Source organism: Macaca thibetana, chromosome 4 (genome assembly GCF_024542745.1).
Source record: "Macaca thibetana thibetana isolate TM-01 chromosome 4, ASM2454274v1, whole genome shotgun sequence".
Taxonomy (NCBI): domain Eukaryota; kingdom Metazoa; phylum Chordata; class Mammalia; order Primates; family Cercopithecidae; genus Macaca; species Macaca thibetana.
Genome location: NC_065581.1, coordinates 109551160 through 109571990, shown reverse-complemented (window position 1 = coordinate 109571990; position 20831 = coordinate 109551160). Strand labels below are relative to the sequence as shown.

At 42.5% G+C, this 20831-nt stretch overlaps 1 pseudogene; it reads left to right on the top strand.

Annotated features, from left to right (window-relative positions):
• The first annotated feature begins 11175 nt into the window (after positions 1–11175).
• Positions 11176–11909, top strand: LOC126952355 (mitochondrial transcription rescue factor 1-like; annotated as a pseudogene).
• The last annotated feature ends 8922 nt before the right edge of the window (positions 11910–20831 follow it).

The following is a 20831-nucleotide window of genomic DNA, read 5'->3' as shown; positions in this document are numbered from 1 at the left end:
CACCAAAGCAAGAACCTGTGTGTGTGAGATTTTTTTACAATGATATTAATTACAGCAATTTACATGAAATGTTAAACATAGATGCCTAATGATCGTGTGTCCCTGTGATGATTATGCTGCTCACTAGAGATGCTTGAGCTCAACTGTATTGTTTTCTTTGACAACAATAGCAAAGAGCTACATCTGCGTGCTCCTCTTACCCGTGCTCATCAGTTGCCTGACCCCAGCAAGACCAGCAAAGGCCATAAAACCCCAGCTGAGCCTGCAAGGCTGTCACAGAGGCCGCACAGCCCGTGTTAATGTGTTTGGGAGGTGTGTGAGTGCATGTGTGTTTTCCCTTCTCAGTGTCTTCTGTCTCCCCCTTTTATTGAGCTGCTGCAGTTAAAAGAAGACCAAAGGTTGGTGGGTGTTGAATACTTGCCCACAGTAACTGCATCTGGAGTAGTGATTTCAGAGTTCTTTTAACATCAGCAGCAACCAAAACATTTAAACAAAAGGGCCTTTGTGTGATTTTTAGTAACAAAGGGGTCTAGAAAGACCGTCTTGGTACCACATTTCTTATTTTTCCCAATCTTACATGTTATTGAAATAAACAACTAATGGTACAAATTAAATTTTATTTCTTTTTGGAGTATATGCAGACAATGACCTTACTACTTTCATAAATCATCTTCCAGCAGGGGAAAATTTCAGAAGCAATAAGAAAGGTTTTTTTCCCCCCAATAAATTTTATGACAAGTTAAAAGCAGGGGAAAATACAAAAATAAATAAAATCCAGCCCAGATTTCAAAGGCATTACAACATAGTCCAAGGGTCAGGCAGCGCAAGCACTGTAGCTGTGATATAAGGAGATGTTACGGCCTTTGCCCGTTTAACAACGCACTGCGACATTGCAGAACAAAAAGTTTTGTATTTTCATTAAAATTTTAGGTTAAAAAAGGAAAGGAGGACAGAGAATGCTTATATCATATGTTATTAAACTCTGCTGAACAGATTTAGCCATAACCACTAACAATTTTAAAATAGCAAATCCTACATTTCAGAAGCTCATCAGTGAAATAAGAGTTCTTTGTTTTGTTTTGTATGTTTGTTTCTTTGCTTTTAGCTTTCAAATATTAAATTCTTTCCCCAACCACAAGTTTCTTTATGCTAGATTCTGGTACAGTGGATTTACTTTTATATGGTGGCAAAAAACGTGGGTGCACTGCACAAGAATTATAAAACATCTTTTGGGGAATAATTGGAAAAATAGATATTGTGAGTTAGGGAGAGAAAACATAGATAAAGCAGAAGCTGAGGTTTTTGTAATAAAGCCTTGTATAGATCACGGACATAATGTTAGAGAACACGGGAAAGCAAACCTAATACTCAATACTGTCTTTCTGCATGTAAGGAGGGCAGGGACTGAGATGGACTACAGAGCTTTGTGCATGCTGGCATGAAGCTATCACGGGCAGAGCTAAGGCTACACAACCTCGTGTCCTGGGAGCAGCTAAACACAGGGATTGGGAAACTGAGCAATGCCTAACTGTATGAAATAGCTGAAGGAAATATTTCTCGGAACTTTTTCCATCTCAGGCATTCAGGTCTGCCTCTCCGGGGACCATGCTGGAAATCTAAGAGACCGTAACAGCTCTGGGTCGTGAAGCCAGAGAGGCAACTGAACAAATGCAGGGAGGACCAGAAAGGGGAAAACATACTATAGGATCTACTTTTTTTAATTAAGTAAAACTAATTTATTTGAGATCTTAGGAAAGGAGGAGAGAAAGCGCATCTGATGACAAGAACTGGTTCGTTACTCATTATTAGTTGAAAATGGATAAGACGTTAATAAAAACGTTTTTATTTGGTGTACTCTTATTAAATGTAAAAATATGTAAAGGGATGTTTTTATATAAATGCTAAGTAAATTTTTATCACACAAAGGTTTTTACTTAACTGAATCTCTCTTGGATTTGTGCAGAATTAGACTTGCTTTATACAGAAAAACCTCTTATCAGCCTCTTTTATAGAGAAGGCAAGCATTGAAATTCCAGTCTTAACAGAAGAGTCGTGAAAATACCTCCACTATTTAAGTTGAGAGAAGAATATTGATAATTGGCTCCTTTGCCCAATATTAGGACTATAGAAAGATAAGCACGCACACACATATACACCATATATATATATACACACACACACAAAGGAGTCACATATATATATATACTTTGATCATGACAACAGTAAACCATTATTTAGACAGCCTATGGTTATAGTGATTTTCTTAACAACAGTCAACTTTTGCTTTAGCTATTTCCTTCAACGGATCTTTTAAAAATTGTTGGTGGCTGGGGACGGTGACTCACACCTGTAATCCGAGCACTTTGGGAGGCCGAGGTGGGAGGATCACCTGAGCTCAGGAGTTTGAGACCAGCCTCCTGAGCTCAGGAGGCAACATGGTGAAACTCCATCTCTACTAGAATTACAAAAAATTAGCCAGGTGTGGTGGTACACGCCTGTAATCCCAGCTACTTAGGAGGCTGACGCATGAGAATTGCTTGAACCTGGGAGGCAGAGGTTGCAGTGAGCTGAGATCGCACCACTGCACTCCAGCCTGGGGGACACAGTGAGACTCTGTCCCAAAAAAAAAAAAAAAAAAAAAAAAAAAATTTAAAACTATTTGTAAAGATATAGCCATGATTTCCTTACAAAAGTTCCTATATCAATCTTTTGAGAGTTAGAATACGCCACCTCCCATGCCTCCACCCCTTCTTCCCATGGGAATCTCCTCTCCGTTAAAGATGTTGGTGATACACTTCTCTATGGTTAGACAGCCAATTAGGAGCACCCTAACTAGCAAATCTTGCAATGATTCCATTTTCCACACATTCAAAAACATCTGTAGAGTTTCAGAATCTTCTGAGAAACTTTGCAATTCTCAAACTATAACTGATATTTCAACTCCTGCAGAAGTTTGTGAAGCTTGTGTACCAACTACTCTTCCTAATTTGGTTGTTATTAGCTACAGTTAGTAAATCTAAGGATAGAATATATTAAGTCATAGCCCCAGTCTCCCATCTGTATTTTGTTTTCCCATACGGTGTTAAGTTTCTTAGCTGTGAATTCTTTACTGTAGTGTTTTCTTTTCTTTTCTTTTCTTTTCTTTTCTTCTTCCGAGACGGAGTCTCACTCTGTTGCCTGGGCTGGAGTGCAGTGGCATGGTCTTGGCTCACTGCAACCTCCACCTCCCGAGTTCAAGCGATTCTTCTGCCTCAGCCTCCTGAATAGCTGGGATTACAGGTGCCCTCCACCACGCCCAGCTAATTTTTTGTATTTTTTCAGTAGAGACAGGGTTGTACCATGCTGGCCAGGCTGTCTCGAACTCCTGACCTTGTGATCCACCCACCTCGGCCTCCCAAAGTGCTGGGATTACAGGCATGAGCCACTCTTGCCCAGCCCACTATAGTGTTTTCTATAGCCTAAGTCTAGGAGGAAGAAGATAACCTAGTAGAGATACTGGGGTCACAATCTACTAGGACTGCAGTTATCTAACAGTGAACCCCATAATCACAGGACTGGCCCAAGTTACGATCTAGGGATGGCGGGGGGGAAATACTCCCTCTGAATATATTGTAAAGGAAGAGTAGAAGACAAAAATGCATTGTATTTTTGAATTCATTCTGACACATTAAGTTCAATGTACTAATTTTTATTGTTTTTTAATGAGATACATTAGGCAGGCATGAAATAAAATTTTCATGATGACCAAAACCTATCCACTTGAAACTTACAGAAATCAACATTTTCACTGGTGACACAATAATTTTGAGAGAGAAATTTATTTCAAAATTACTATGTCTCCCTTTGTGTTCATTTTTGGGAACACTGGAATGTGTGATTTCTAATGTGGTACATTTGCCTTGGTGTATTCTTTGCAAACCTACGTCGTTTCTTGGCTTTTATAGATTTATCTCCTACTAGGGTGAAAGTTTCTTATAATCTTGTAGCCAGGGACCACATCTTATTCATCTATAGAGATGATGCCCCATATTACATGGTAAAAAGGGTCATGCAGTCAATTCTTATTAACCCTTTGTGAAATGAATTTTCTTTACTTTTAATAAGCTTTTGCTGAGTGCTTGTCACTCAAAAATCCAAGTGTTATTTGCATTCCATTTCACAGATGAACAAACTGAGGCTCAAAGAGGCCTAGTAAACTAATGCAAGGCCCTGCAGTTAAAAGTTGAGCCAGAATTCATACCGAGGCAGGGTAACTCTAGAGCCCATGCTCTTTTTTTTTTTTTTTTTTTTGGAGACAGAGTCTCTGTGTTGCCCAAGCTGGAGTGCAGTTGCAGGATCTCAGCTCACTGCATCCTTTGCCTCCTGGGTTCAAGCAATTCTCCTCCTTTAGCCTCCTGAGTAGCTGGGATTACAGGCATGTGCCACAACGTCTGGCTAATTTTTGTATTGTTAGTAGAGATGGAGTTTCACCATGTTGGCCAGGCTGGTCTTGAACTCCTGACCTCAGGTGATCCCTCGCCTTGGCCTCCCAAAGTACTGGGATTACAAGCATGAGCCACCGTGCCTGGCTGAGCCCATGCTCTTAATGACCTCACTTGTATGCCTCTTCCTTATTGATTTATTCGATTAAAAATATGTTGAGTCACTGCTGTGTGCTGAACTCATTCCAGGTGTTGGAGAGAGACAGTGACGCAAAGGACCAGACCTTGTTCTCACAGAGCCTACACTCAGGTCCGAAAGTATGTGGGAAGAGGGAGAGAGGAAGAAAGAGGAGTGGAATGGCCAATCCACTCTATGGGAACTCTGTATTGAACCATTTGAGGAAGTGTGAGGCTGTTTCCCAAAAGCAGCTGCACCATTTTGTATTTCACCAACCAAGTGTGTGGGGTGCAATTTCTCTACATCCTTGACAACACTTCTCTGATATTTTGATTGTAACCATGATGAGATGCATTTTAAATTTCTGATACAATTATTTCTAAAACGAAACCATCGAATCATGTCAAATCGAGCTGACTTAAAACAAAAAAGAAAGTCTTAACTTGAAGCTCTGATGAACCTCGACGCAGGCTGCAGAGCTCCTCTTTGTGTTTCTGTGAGGACAATGGTGGTGCCCTATCAGGCACTTAATGTCCAGGGCACTCACCAGCTCTTTGCAAACAAGTTTCCCAGATGGTCCTTAAATGATCAACCAGGATCCTTTTCATGGCAAGACCCTTCCTCCCACGGCTTCCCCCCTGCTGTGTCAGTGAAAACAAGGTTAAACACTAGCTTTGTTATCAGCCCACAGAAAGCCTCTGAGAGGTGTATGTTCATTTTCTTTCTTTTCTATAAATTTACATTTTACAAGGGTCATATCTCATTGAGACAAAAGTAGATCACCAGTGCATTTAACTTTGACCAGAAAAAAGTCGTATCTTTTTAAGTGACCTGCATAAGATTTGAGGTCATTTTTAGATTAAATAAATGTAAAATACATTATTTTATATCGGGGAATATTTTTCTATCTCAAATACAATTTTTACGTTTTACAAGATGCTTTCCAACTCTTGGGAATATTTGTTATTAAAAACGGGTCCTAAAACAAATCAGCAGTGTGTAGAAAAGCAAGGGGTATGTCCACTTAGCAACTAAGTTACCATATAGTACAGAAAGTAACTGTAATCCCTAAAACTCCCAGTATACACAGCTAACCTCAGCCAATACATACTCCTGAAGAGAGATTGCTACAAGCCAAACTGATCTCTAATAGGAACAAAGAACTGACTATACCTTTGGATTCCCCATTTTACTTTGTTATGATTAAAGTATTGCCTTTAACGCAATAAAAAAAAAAAGCCAAGCATATTTGCATTCAAGGTCAAAAAAGGAGTAAGACGGGATTAAAACCATGGCTTCATGCTATTTTAACTATGAAAGAACATCAATCAATCAAACGTAACTGAAAAATTCTTACTTGAAGAATTCTTTAGCTAGCAGTAACATCAAATATTTGTTTTATGTTTTTTCACTTAATGTTCTGATTCACAACTATTTTTTCTTGTTAGCGACTCCCACTGACTCCAACTTAAATAAATAAAGTTTGTTTTGAGATGAGTTTCCATGGTAAGACACTACTTTAAAGTCGATAATGCACTCAGTATGATAGAGTTCCTCCACATTTTCTTTTCGCCAGATACGTAGAATATCTCACATTCCCTTTACAACAACCTTGTGGCTTTCTACATAACACTGTATTAAAATAATACTTCAAATAACTTGTGCCTTTCTTCGGAAGATCTCACAAAACTCTACTAAAAATACATAAATTAGCCGGGTGTGGTGGCACACACCTAGTAATCCCAGCCACTCGGGAGGCTTAGGCACAAGAATCACTTGAACCCGGGAGGCGAGATTGCAGTGAGCCGAGACTGCGCCACTACACTCCAGCCTGGGTGAAGGAGTGAGACTCTGTCTCACCAAAAAATAAAAATAAAAATAAACACCTCCCTGCCCTACCCACTCCAAGCACCATGAAAGTATAAACTTCCCTTTGCTGAAAAGGTTGAGGTAAAAAGATGAATAATTTTTCACACAGGAAAAGACCTTTGAGATGATCTGTAGGCCACTGGTTCTCAACATGGGGTGCTCAGACAAAACGCAAACTGAGGAGGAAGGCAAATTCTCAGGTCCCACCTGAACCTGGTGAACCAGAAACTTAGGGGATATTGGGCACAGCCAAGTCGTTTCTAACAAGCCTCCAGGTGATTCTGATGCACGCCAGAAAGTTTGAGAACCGCTGATTTAGGCTAAATCACTCATTTACAATGGAAGCCTCTAAACCACTGACAGGTTAGTGATTTGCCTAAAATTGTTAACGTCAAAATTGGGATTAGATTCCAAGTCTCTTAACTTCAATTAGTTCCAGTGTGCAGACTCTACCACTGTGAAACACATCAAAGAAAATCTCAACTCCTTCCCCGCTTTGACCCTACCTGAGCAGCCATACCTGGTTCAGAGTTTCCAAGTTCCAAACAAAACGAGAATCAGCAAAGAGAACTTGATGATACTTGTTTGCAAAATCCTGCCCCAGTTCTTTTTATTTACAGGATTTGTTGTATAGTAAACAGAGTATTGAATTGAACCCTGGAGGGTTTCATTCTGGTTCTGTCTCTAACCACACCACCTTCTTCTTACATCATCTATGAACATAGGAGAGATGTATTAGATTGTACAGTATGCAAATTTAAGAAATATCTAGAGCTCAGAAATTTCATGATTCCCCGAGCCTGACTGCTAAACAAGTTTTCTCATTGTCACCATGTCAGATACTATAAGTCCATTTTCCGGTGACCGGAACATCTGGATTCCTAATGCTTTTCTTTCCCACTTTTCCTCCATCCCCAGCCTATGCTCTATACAATGGCTGATGTGCTACCGTTTTTCAAATGTCGAACCATAATATGGCTGTGATTATGAAGGCAGAATTTAAAGAAGGAATCGTAAAATTAATCAGGAGATAAAGATTGCCAAAAAATAAACATTTTAACTTCCTCAAGAATGGAAATTTAACATGCTTGGAGGTTCGATCTGAATTAATATTCTCAGAGTTTACTCTGCGGATTTGACCACAGTCCAAGAAACAGCAAGAAATTATTTTTAATTACTTAAAGCAAATAGTGTTGTAATATAGGTTAAAACATTGGCAATTGGCAAAGTCTGCTGCTTTCCAGCTTGCTTGTGTGACATCATTTATTGATAGACATAGAACTCAATACAGAGGTGTCATTGACATCTACATAACTTACATCTTCACTTTAACTGAACAGGAATAATACGGAAAACAGTATCACCTGGACTGCCAAAGAGAGTCACAGCAACACAGTTAGAGAAGACTATACATTCCAAGGATTGCAATCACGTTGCTCTCTGATCATATTTTCAAACCGAGAATCTGGATAGAACATGAACAGTTGGATTGTGGATGCATTTCTTGTATCTTAAATCAGGGAGACAGTGTCACTAATAAACTCTCACACAATATCTTTCCATCTCTTCTTATGAGTCTTCTAATAACTGCTATTAACAGGAAAAGGACACTTTCCAAGATAGGCCAAAAAGAGCTGTGTTGTTGAAGATGTATTTTTCTACTTGTCAGCACAGACATTACTTCCTAACTGAAACACAAGTCTAAAGTCATAAATTCATTCTGAATATCTCATTTCTGTGGAACAAACCCTTTTTTTGTTTTGTTTTGTTTTGTTTCGTTTTTTTGAGATGATGTCTCACTCTATTGCCAGGCTGGAGTGCAGTGGCGCCATCTTGGCTCACTGCAACTTCTCACTCCCTGGTTCAAGCGATTCTCCTGCCTCAGCCTCCTGAGTAGCTGGGATTACAGGCACGCACCACCACACCCAGGTGACTTTTGTATTTTTAGTAGAGACGGGGTTTCAGCATGTTGGCCAGGATGGTCTCGATCTCCTGACCTCGTGATCTGCCCCCTTCAGCCTTCCAAACTGTTGGGATTACAGGCGTGAGCCACCGCGCCCGGCCCAAACCTTTTTTAAGGATAAAAAACTTTAACAGATACAGAAATAAGTTAATGAAATCTCGAGTTTCTAAATTAAATTTGAAAGTATGTGAAATTAACAAAGGGAAGGAAAAATAACAGTACTTCAGGAAATTTCACAAGTTGTTTCATTAAAATAAGCTATAGTGATTTATAGAAAAGAAAAACTGAAATCAGTATCACAATGGATTAAATTAGCTTCTTTTGTTAATATCTACATGAAAACGCTATACATTTTCTTTTCTTTTACTTATTATTATCATTTTTTAATAGAGATGGGGTCTCGCTATGTTAACCAGACTGGTCTTGAACTCCTGAGCTCAAGCAATCCTCCCATCTCAGCCTCCCAAAGTGTTGGGGTTACAGGCGTGAGCCACTGCTCCCAGTCATTTTATTGTCTTATAGAAAGAAACTAAGAAGTACCAAATATGTTTAATTCACTGAATTACATCATCCAAAAGTCATGGACTTTGAGAAAATAAAAGCACAGTATTTCAATGGTGCTATTATGCATACTAGTTTTGCAAAGGAAACTACCTAGAAGTGAAATTTGTAAGTAGTTCTTTAGGATTTTTAAGTAGTTCTTTAGGACAGGAATATTTTATGCATACTAAATGCTGTCAATATATATTTTCTTAATAGGTAAAAAAAGAATGAACTGGCTAACTAAATCTATCAAAATAAATCCTAACTGGGACCCAGTGCCTATAAATTCATTCGTTCATTCATTTATTTTGAGACAGGATCTTGCTCTGTCACACAGGCTAGAGTATAGTGACCCAATCATGGCTCACTGCAGCCTTGACTTCCTGGGTTCAATCGATCCTCCCTCCTAAGCCTCCCAAGTAACTTGGAATACAAGTGCATGCTACCGTATCCAGAAAATTATTTTATTTTTCTATAGAGATGGGGTCTCACTATGTCACCCAGGCTAGTCCTGAATTCCTGGACTCAAGAGGTCCTCCTGCCTTGGCCTCCCAAATGGGCAGGATTATAGACATGAACCACTGTGCTCAGCTGCCATATAAATTGTATATCAAAACACTGCATGCCAGCCTATTCCTCACTCCCTCTTATTGGATGTGACTTAGCCCCATGGCCCTCTGTAAAGGAAACCTACATATGGATTGGAAGTAAATTGGCATCAGAACCCTTCTGTCCCTTTCACACAGCACAGTCAATTCAGAGTCCCCAGCCTGGACCAGGCTCACGTCGGTCTTTGCAGTGGACGGGGAAAGACAGTGTCACTAAAGAAGCCTCCTACCCGGGGTGTCCCGGGAACAGCTCCCTCGAGTGCTGTTTTCCTGTCAAGTCTTATCATTGTAATATGACTTTTGTTGTTTTTGGACTCTGTACAGAGAGACTTTCAGTTTTCAATGAAACAGTTGGCTTAAAAAAATACTTCAAGGGGAAAAAAAACATAACTGAATCGCAGCAAGGATCTCAGAAGTCATAGCCCTTGATCTTCCTCAACCTCCTCGGCGGCAGCTTTCTAAATATTATCACTCTCCTGCCTCCAAGGCCACTCCTGCCCCAGGCCCCTGCCCTCGGATTATTTCCTCTCCTCGTTCACCAAGAGAACGTCATCCAGAGAAAGGGGCTCCCTCAAGCTTCCTCTGTCCCCATTGCAAAGCTCTTTTTCTCTCCCTACCTGCTATGGTGCTGGGCATTATGCCAGGCCCTGGGCACTTATGAGCTGTGTGAATCCCAACAACAAGCCTCTGTTTTACAGAAAAGGCTCAGAGAGATCCCGGAATTTGTCAAAGTCATAGACTGTTTCTCTGTTTACAAGTTCCACTCCTTCTTGTCTGGGCCTAAAAAGAAGCATCCCAATCAGATCAAGTCTTAACCTCCCTACACACATACACACACACACACACACACACACACACACACACACCCCAATGCTGAATCTCATTTTCCCACCTTTTCTGGGGACTTCTTTATCAGTCATTCAGTCCTCTAGTAACTTCACTTTTTCTTTTTCTTTTTATTTTTTTCAGGAAGGGACAGGATCTTACTGCCCAGGCCAGAGTGCAGTGGCATGATCACAGCTCAGTGCGACCTTGAACTCCTGGGCTCAAGCAATCCTCCTGCCTCAGCCTCCTGTAGCTGGGACTATAGGCGCACACCACTGCGCCAAGCTAATATTTTAAAAATGTTTTGCAGAGACAAGGTCTTGCTTTGTTGCCCAGGCTTTGATCAAGTCTTAACCTCCCTACACACACACACACACACACACACACACACACACACACACACCCCCCGCAATGCTGAATCCCATTTTCCCTCCTTTTCTGGGGACTTCTTTATCAATCATTCAGTCCTCTTGCAACTTCACTTTTATTCTGAGCCAGGCTCCCCTTTAATGCCACGTCCAAACCCATCAAGTCCTGATGGAATTCCACTCACAAACCGTCCTCAGCTCTACCACTTCCCAGCATCTTCACTGCCAAAACCCTGGGGCTGGCCCAAGCACCAGCAGCTCCTGCCCCGCCCACCGCAGGCCTCCTGACTCTTCTCGCTGAGTCTCCTCTTATCTCCAACAGATGGTTCTCCAACAGTAAGCACTGTGGACCTCAGAGGAAAAAACGTGTCTGTTCGGAGGCCCTGACACACAGGTTGTAAGTGCCATGGCAATGACTAGTGTCAAATCTCACGCTGGTGTTTTAAGAAAGCCAGATACCTGGATTGGACTCTGGGGTGTTCTCTGAGGGACACCTTCGTCACACAAACCCTGTACTTCCTGGAATCAATACTTGTATTTTTCTAGTACCAAGTTATATGCACCAAATTATAAAACACTTTTCCATAATATTTTCTCACTGAGACTCCCGGGACTTTTAATATCTCTGGAATATATTTTTCCGTGTTCCATAAGACTCAAAAGTAATATAAGCTCTAAAAAAATCTACTAAAAAGTCTCTGCAAAAAATAGAAGATGAAGAGGACTCTGATGCAGAAAGTGGTCAGAACGAGATGAGTGAGCAGGAAGAGGAGTTTGAGGATGGCCCTACTATAGTCAAAGACTATAAGACCTGGAAACAGTAGTGCGATCTTTTCAGGATGACGCTGTCCTGAAGACAAGCCGGGATATTGGAAGAAACAAAGTGGAAGATGCATTCTGCAAAGGTGAACTCAGGCTGAATGGGGAAAAATTATGGAAGAAAAGCAGAATGGTGAAAGTGGGAGATACATTGGATCTTCTCATTGGAGAGGATAAGGAAGCAGGAACAGAGACAGTGATGCAGATTCTCCCGAAAAAAAAGTGTTTCAAGAGAAGACTGAAAGTGAAAAATACGCAGTGGTGTTACAGCGGTGGAAAAACTTAAAAATGCCTAAGAAGAGAATGTCTAAATAAACGGATTGCTTCACCGGGCACGGTGGCTCACGTCTGTAATCCCAGCACTTCGGGAGGCTAAGGCGGGCGGATCATCTGAGGTCAGGAGTTCAGGACCAGCCTGGCCAGCATGGTGAAACCCCGTCTCTACTAATACAAAAATTAGGCGGGTATGGTGACAGCACATCTGTAATCCTAGCTACTCAGGAGGCTGAGCAGGAGAATCGCTTGAACCCAGGAGGCAGAGGTTGCAGTGAGCCGAGATTGTGCCATTGCACTCCGGCCTGAGCAAGACTCCGTCTCAAAACAAATAAATAAATTAATAAATTAATAAATTAAATTAAATAAACGGATTACTTTTTAGCAATAAAGCTACTTTCTAGTGGTAGAGGAAGGGGTGAATTGAAAAAGAGGACATTTTTATTAAAATAAAGTTCTCTTACCATTAAAAAAAGAAGTCTGATCAGTTCGCTGCCTAAAGCCTTCGGTTGTTTTACGCTTCGATTAAACAAAAGCCAAGCCCTTTGCCTTGACCTGCAAAGCCCTGTGGAGCTGACCACTGTCCACCTATGAACTTCACTTCCTGCAACCTTCCTCCCCGCCTTGCCTTCCCTCCAGCATCCTAGGCTCACTCCCACCTCCTCACCTGCTTCTCCCTCTGCTGGAGGGCTGTTCATCCGCATGACGGTGCAGGTGCTCCTCGCCTCGTGACTTAGGCCTCAGTGCAAGTGTACACCATGGAGAGGCCTGGCCTCCAATAAAGTACCCCTCTCCCCTACCACCTGGTGCTCATGTTGTTTATAGCATTTGCCAACACATGAGCACGTTATGTGTTCTGAGTTTGCTTTCTGTCTGTCTCCCTTTGCTAGAGTGGAAACCTCCTGAGGGTGGAGTTTTGTTCACTGCTCAGTCACCCTTCCCTTCCCTAGTAATTGTGTCTGCTCCCAAATAGCTATTAATAAACCCTTGCTGAAAGAATGCGTTGAGCCCATCAGTGTGATCCTCTCAGCTTATACATGCACGCACGTTTCCCGCTCTCTCAAATGTCTTCTTTCCGATGTCAGTTCCTGTGGAACCCCTTTGCTTTCCTGCGTTTCACCACAGACTTTCTTCAGAAAGATTCTCCCTTCCAGCCACTCCTCTGCTACCACAACTTTACCCCGATCTCCTCACTTTATTAAACTACAGGGTGATTTCCTGGTGTCAGGATCCAGTGGCTTCCCCCAGCTCCCATCCTACCCAACCACCCTGCTAGCTTTGTCTTTTCAACTTTGTATGCCCCAAGTCTAATACTATACCAGGTACATGGCCAGCTTAATATTCGTTGAGTGAATTAATAGTTAATTCGCTGATTTGACCCAGATTATCACCAACTCTTGAAATTCCTCTTTTGGCGGCGGGGTGCAGTGGCTCACGCCTGTAATCCCAGCACTTTGGGAGGCCAAGGTGGGAGGATCACTTAAGGTCAGGAGTTCAAAACCAGCCTGGCCAACATGGTGAAACCCCATCTCTACTAAAAATACAAAAATTAGCTGGGCGTGGTGGCGTGTGCCTGTAATCCCAGCCACTTGGGAGGCTGAGGCAGGAGAATTGCTTGAACTGGGGAGGCAGAGGTTGTAGTGAGCCTAGATCGTGTCACTGCACTCCAGCCTGGGTGACAGAACGGGACTCCATCCAAAACAAAAAAGAGAAAGAAAGAAACTTCTTTTGCCTTCCACAACTCTGTCGCTTTTTCCCAGTTGACCATTTTACTAACAACATTCTTTTTCTCGGTCTTTATCATTAGCCCTTTCCTCTACCAAAAATATATGTTCTTACTGTTCATTGGAGGGGATCCCAACAGCTTCATTTATCACTCATATGTTGAAAACTCTCTAATTTATATCTCGTGTCCCAATCTCTTTAGCTCCAAGTAGATACCCCCAACTTGCAAGACATAGCTTGATATTGGTAATGCATAATCAAATTAAACTTGTCCAAAATGTAGCTCATCATCAGGTTCCCAGTATCAACTCCACTCCAGACTTGTGTGTTACAGCAGCATCATTCAATCAATTGCCCAAATGTGGAATCTCAGAACATTGCCTTCCATTCTGTGCTGACTTTGCAAAACATGAGAAGCAGAAGAGGAGAAATGGGAAAACAGAACTGTCAGTTTTGCATGCTACCTTAAACCATTGCTTTGCTTTGAGCTTTATAAACATAACAGGTTTGCAAAGTGTGTCACACACTCCAATTGAGATGTGCAGAAAATGGTAACTTCTTTATTTTAGTCCTTTTCCTCAGTCTTCAACTGTCAAAGGAAAAGTAAGTTAATGCTCAAGTCTGTTAAATGCATAATACAATCCAATGATTTAAATAGACTGTTTAGGGAACGCCACATCTCTCTTGGAAAACAATGCTCAATCTTGGAGAAGCCTCCCCTCTTCTGATTCCTTTTATCTTTTTCTTTTTTTATTTTTTGAGATGGAGTCTCGCTCTGTCTCCCAGGCTGGAGTGCAGTGGTGCGATCTCAACTCACTGCAAGCTCCGCCTCCCGGGGTCAAGCAATTCTCCCTATCTCAGCCTCCTGAGTAGCAGGGATTACAGGCGCCTGCCATTGTGCCCAGTTAATTTTTAGTATTTTTAGTAGAGATAAGGTTTCCCCATGTTGGCCAGGCTGGTCCCGAACCCCTGACCTCAGGTGATCCACGTGCCTCGGCGTCCCAAAGTATTGGGATTATAGGCGTGAGCCACCGTGCCTGACCCTGATTCTTTCTTGAGAGGCTGTCCAGGTGCATAGGAGGAAGGGTGTGTTATAGAGGTACCTGTGAGGTTTCAGGGAGACACTGGGGTTCTCAGACCCCATCATGATTCTGGAGTTGCTTGTCATGTGAGCTGTTGGTGCAGTCTGTGAGCTAGGCCTCCCAGCTTGCTCAGGACTCCACTTCACTTTGGCTCTGCTGGCTGTTTTCCCCTGAGCTTGGTGTCCAGCCTGCCAGTGGCCCCTGCCCCAGGCTCACCTCCCCCTGCCTCAGGAGGCCCCGCGACTGACTTGGCTTGTGTTCCACATAGGAATTGAAGTTGAGCCTTAAAAAATATCCACACTGCCATAATATTTCTGAGGCTGCTATGGCAATAGCTCCCCTCCTTCCTCTTGGTGTAACCCACTAATTTAATTAACATCCCTGTCCCGCGTCCCCGCCCCACTCCACTACCAGAGACTTAAGGACTGGCAGCTTCCCTCTCCTCCCTCTTCTTCCGTTTTGCACGAACACTCTTTCTCCCTTCTCCTCCCAAGAATCCTCAGGACCAGAAGACCGGTAGGTTTTCTTTTTTTTTTTTTTGAGACGGAGTCTCGCTCTGTCGCCCAGGCTGGAGCGCAGTGGCCGGATCTCAGCTCACTGCAAGCTTCGCCTCCCGGGTTTACGCCATTCTCCTGCCTCAGCCTCCTGAGTAGCTGGGACTATAGGCGCCCACCACTTCGCCCGGCTAGTTTTTTGAATTTTTTTAGTAGAGACGGGGTTTCACCGTGTTAGCCAGGATGGTCTCAATCTCCTGACCTCGTGATCCACCCGTCTCAGCCTCCCAAAGTGCTGGGATTACAGGCTTGAGCCACCGCGCCCGGCCCGGTTTTCTTTTTTAAAATTTCTTTTTATTGTTTTTAGAGACAGGGTCTTACTCTGTCTCCCGAGCTGGACTACAGAGGTGCAGTCATAGCTCACGGCAGCCTCGAACTTCTGGCGTCAAGTGATCCTTCTACCTCTTTTTTTTCTTTTTTTTTTTTTTTGAGCCAGAGTCTCACTCTGTCACCCAGACAGGAGTGCAATGGCCCAATCTTGGCTAACTGCAACCTCCACCTCCTGGATTCAAGTGATTCTTCTGCCTCAGCCTCCCGAGTAGCTGGGACTACAGGCACCCACCACCAGGCTCAGCTAATTTTTGAATTTTTAGTAGAGATGGGGTTTCACCATATTGGCCAGGCTGGTCTCGAACTCCTGACCTCGTGAACTGCCTTCCTCAGCCTCCCAAAGTGCTGGGAATACAGGCGTGAGGCACCGTGCCCGGCCCAGTGGGCTCTTCTTTTACTTTCCCCACATCCTGTTCCCTTTTCTGACTCCATTTATAACTGGGGGCAGGAGTGTCTCCTCTACACTGTGGGAAAATTCTAGAAGCTCACTACTCCAAGCTAAGTTATTGGCAGGCTAAAAAAAAAAAAAAAAAAAAAAAGGAATTAAAGGAATTCGGAAAATATTTTCTCAAGATAGCCTGTTGAGCCTGACATAAATTAAAGCTGATGAAGTGAACTGAATCTATCAGTCTAAGAAATTTTAATAGATCTTAAAGGCAACACGAAGAGCCACTGACTTTTCCTTTCAAAGATCATTTTGGCTGCAGTATACAGAGTGGATTAGACACTAGTGCCTCCCAGATTTTGCACCCACAACATGCATGGAAAATGGTCATATTATATGGTACAATGAGGGAACAGGAAGAGGTGGCCCCAGACGCCGCCCAGCCGCCATGAGGGTTGAAGGAATGAACACACCTGGAATCCATTCATGGTTACCCATGGATAAAGCAGGAAGTACAAGTCTGGAAGGCAGAAAGCTAGTTAAAAGGCAATTTTAGTAATTCATGCAAGGGATAATAATTGTCTAAACATTAGTTCTTCATAGCAGTAGATATGGGGAGAAATGAATGGATTTGAAGGATACCAGTTAGATAGAACAAGCACGTTGTGTTTGATTCAATGGCTGGATAAAAGGTGGCACTAATTTACAGACATAGAAGGAATTTCCAAGACAGAAAGGAAGGGAGTGCCGTTCTTGCGAAGTCTGAAGTAAGGAAGATATTACGCAGGGGCAAAGGAGTTGCTAATAACATTATCTGGAATTTTTTTCTAAGTTAGAAAATACCCTAGAGAGCATGTTAGCCAACCTACCCATTTTACAGACAGTAAAAATTCTTACTGTTTACTGAGTACTTCCTGTTTGTGAAGTGTTATGGACTAAATATGCCCCTTCAAAATTGGTCTATTGGGCCCCATGGGCGCAGCGGCTCACACCTGTAATCCCAGCACTTGGGAGGCCAAGGCAGGTGGATCTTCTGAGGTCGGGAGTTCGAGACCATCCTGGCCAACATGGCGAAACCCTGTCTCTACTAAAAATACAATAATTAGCCAGGTGTGGTGGCAGGCGCCTATAATCCCAGCTACCCTCGAGGCTGAGGCAGGAAAATCGCTTGAACCCGGGAGGTGGAGGCTACAGTGAGCTGAGATTGCACTACTGCACTCCAGCCTAGGCAACAGAGCGAGACTCTGTCTCAAAATAAATAAATAAATAAATAAATAAATAAATAAATAAAATCGGTGTATTGAACCCCTTACCCGCCGTGTGATGGTATTTGGAGGTGGTGCCTTCGGGAGGTAATTAAGTTTAGATTTCGTTATCAAAGTGGAACTCATTGATGGGATTAGTGCCCTTCTAAGAAGAGGAAGACAGAGATCACCTTTCCATGAGCACACACAGAGAAGAGTCTGTATAAGGACACTGCAAGGAGGGTGGCTGTCCACCAGCCAGGAAGCCAGCCCTCACTAGAAACCGAATTTGCTAGCAGCTTGATCTTAGGCTTTTGAGCCCCCAGAATTGTGAGAAATAAATGTTTGTTATTCAAGTCGCCCAGTCTACGATATTTTGTTATAGCAGCACAAGTGGACTACAACGTTAGGCAATGATCCAGTTGAACTTCAAATATCTCATTAATTCAGAGCTAACTCTGTGACGTGGCTGGCATTATTTAAGAGTGAGGAAATGGAAGCCCTAAGAGGTAAGTAACTTGCCTGGGCAATTCAGAAATTCCATCACAGAGCCAAGATTCAGATCCTCATCTCTCCATTCCCAGAAGCAGTTGTTTTCCCATTATCTTAACGCCTCTGGAAAGAGAGTACTATACAATGTATTCTTTAAAGGTGCAAATCCGTATGTTTTGAAACTTCCCGAATGGTTCTACTTCATGCCCAATGCCACAGAGCCTAATAGTGAGTCAGGATTAGCCCTGGGGTTCTGCCTCCCCTTTGAGTTTCTTCCATGCACCCTTGACCTTACTTTACTGAGCAAAGTGTATATGGGAAACAGCAGTACCGCATTTTTTGGGGCCCATGGAGGCTAATGTTTTAACTTCACAGCCACAGGTCCACCTGCAGAGCCCTCCTCACTCCCCTGTTATCTCTGCAGAGGCTTTGGGGAGCTAGGCTTCCCTTTCTCCCACAAGCCCCACATTCAGTGTTCTCTACAGTGTCATCCGGAGATAGAGAATGGGAGAAATGTGGACAATCTCGATCTTCTCTGCACTGGTTCAGATAAAGACTGTTTTTATAGTCCAATTCTATGCGACACAGTTTTCAGATTTTCAAGATGATTTGCATTTAATTCAATTTAGCCCTGACTTCTTGTCCTTCTCATGGTGAAAGACACAGGATAACTTTTCCCATTATTAAAGATGCAACATATATGAGGTACGTGGCCAAATGCCCAGGCAAAGTCAAGATGATGTCATTTCTGTGTTCAACTTAACCATGCCCTAGCCTAAGGGGAGTGACTCCTTTTACTCATTATAAAACATCACAGCTTGGTGCCCGGGTTAAGATATGCTACGTGATATGATTTCATATTTGAGCCATGGCATCTCTAATGCATTAGGCTTTTGCTAGCTTAAGCTTCTTACTGGTGTGTGTTGTTGGTATAAACAAATGCCAACCTCACCACAGCAGTGTCAAATTCCTCAGATGCCTCAGCACAATTAAGAAAACAAAGTTGCTGTAAAGTAATTACACAGTATGGATTAATGTGTAATCCTGAAGAGCAATAACACCCAGAGCGAGCATGAGCTCTGCTTTATTACTGAGAGAGAGAGAAGGCTGGTGGGTGGGGTGGGGGGGTGGAATTCCAAAGCACAGGCATTCATTCACCTTTCTGCACAGGCCTAGCTGACACAGGACTGTTTTGGTAACTGAGGGTAATCTAACATTCCTGAATTCTTCAGGCACAGCTGGGGCACCCTGGGAACCCCATTCCACCCCTAGGCCTGGCAGTACTCAAAAAGTGTTCTAGAACCTGAGAGGGGAGATGAGATAAAATTTCTTCTAGGGTTTAAACTGGCAGTTCCTATGATTATCATTATTTTCTGGGAAAGAGACAAGATTTTATTACTTGTCTTTCTTTCATACAAGCAGACACTGCTCCATAAGTAGTTTTTTTATTTGTTTTGTTTTGTTTTGTTTTTATTGAGCGACGGGGTTTCACCATGTTGCCCAAGCTGGCCTCAAACTCCTGACCTCAAGCAATCCACCCATCTACCCACCTTGCTATTCCAAACGTGCTGGGATTACAGGCGTGCACCACCGTGCCCAGCCTGTATAAATATTCTGACCACGTATGTAGTTAGCAAATCGGAGTTTTAAAAGTTATAATTAATCTTCAGATTTAAATGTCTTCTACTTTTTACTACTATGTAAGGATTCTATGAAGGACATTAAATAAACATTCTCCACGTTTAAAGGTGGGTTTACAAAGGAATATAAACGATTCTATTATAAAGATACATGCACACATATGTTTATAGCAGCACTATTCACAATAGCAAAGACTTGGAATCAACCCAAATGCCCATCAATGATAGACTGGAAAAGAATATGTGGTCCATATACACCATGGAATACTATGCAGCCATAAGAAGGAAGATCATGTACTTTGCAGGGATATGGATGAACAACACACACCCGGGTCTGTGGGGGAGTGGGGGGAAGGAGAGAATCAGAATAAATAGCTAACGCATGTGGAGCTTAACACCTAGTGATGGGTTGATAGGTGCAGCAACCACCATGCCACACGTTTACCTATGTGACAAGCCTGCATGTTTTGCATATGTATCTGAAACTTAAAATAAAATTTAAAATAATACAATTAAAAATTTAAAAAATAAAGATGGGTTTAATGTGAGGGAGAAAAACAATTATCAATGTATAAGACCAATGATCAGCTGTCCAAAATAACTGCCTGAAAATTTACTTCTTTATGGCCCATTAGAACTTTCGGGACCCCGGAGGAAAATGTCCATAGGCCAGCATGCTGGATTTGTGGCTGAGATGGGTTTACTATGTCTCTACTCATTGCAGTTTTCTTTGATGATAAATATCATTAATGAAAACAGGCATTTTAGAAGTTTAAAGGTGAATGAGAAAAGCAAGTTGCAGAGGTCTTCATACAATAAGAAACCTTTTTTGTTAAAGTTTCTAACAGGCGAGTTAGGCTCAGTGGTTCACATATGTAATATCAGCACTCTGGGAAGCCAGGGCAGAAAGATGACTTGAGGCCAGGAGTTCAAGACCAACCTGGGCAACATAGTGAAACCCCATCTCTACAAAAAAAATTTAAAAATTAGCCAGACACGGTGGCATGTGCCTGTAGTCCCGGCTACTCATGAGGCTGAGGCAGGAGGATTCCTGGAGCCCAGGAGTTTGAGGCTGCAATAAGCTGTGATGGCACCACTGCACTCCAGCCTGGGTGAGAGTGAGACTGTCTCTGAGAAAGAAAAAGAAAGAAAGAAAAGAAAAGAAAAGAAAAGAAAAAAGAAAAGAGGATCTGCCATTTGCAATAATCTGGTTGAACCTAGAGTAGAAAGATGGTTACCAGGTGTTAGGGAGGAGTGAGAAATGGGGATATGTAGGTCAAAGGGTCAAAGGGTGCAGTCAAAGGGCCGGGCACAGTGGCTCATGCCTGTAATCTCAGCACTTTGGGAGACCAAGGTTGGTGGGTCTCAGGTGATCTGAGGTCAGGAGTTCAAGACCAGTCTGGCCAACATGGTGAAACTCCATCTCTACTAAAAATACAAACATTATCCAGGCATGGTGGTGCACACCTATAATCCCAGCTACTCAGGAGGCTGAGGCAGAAGAATCACCTG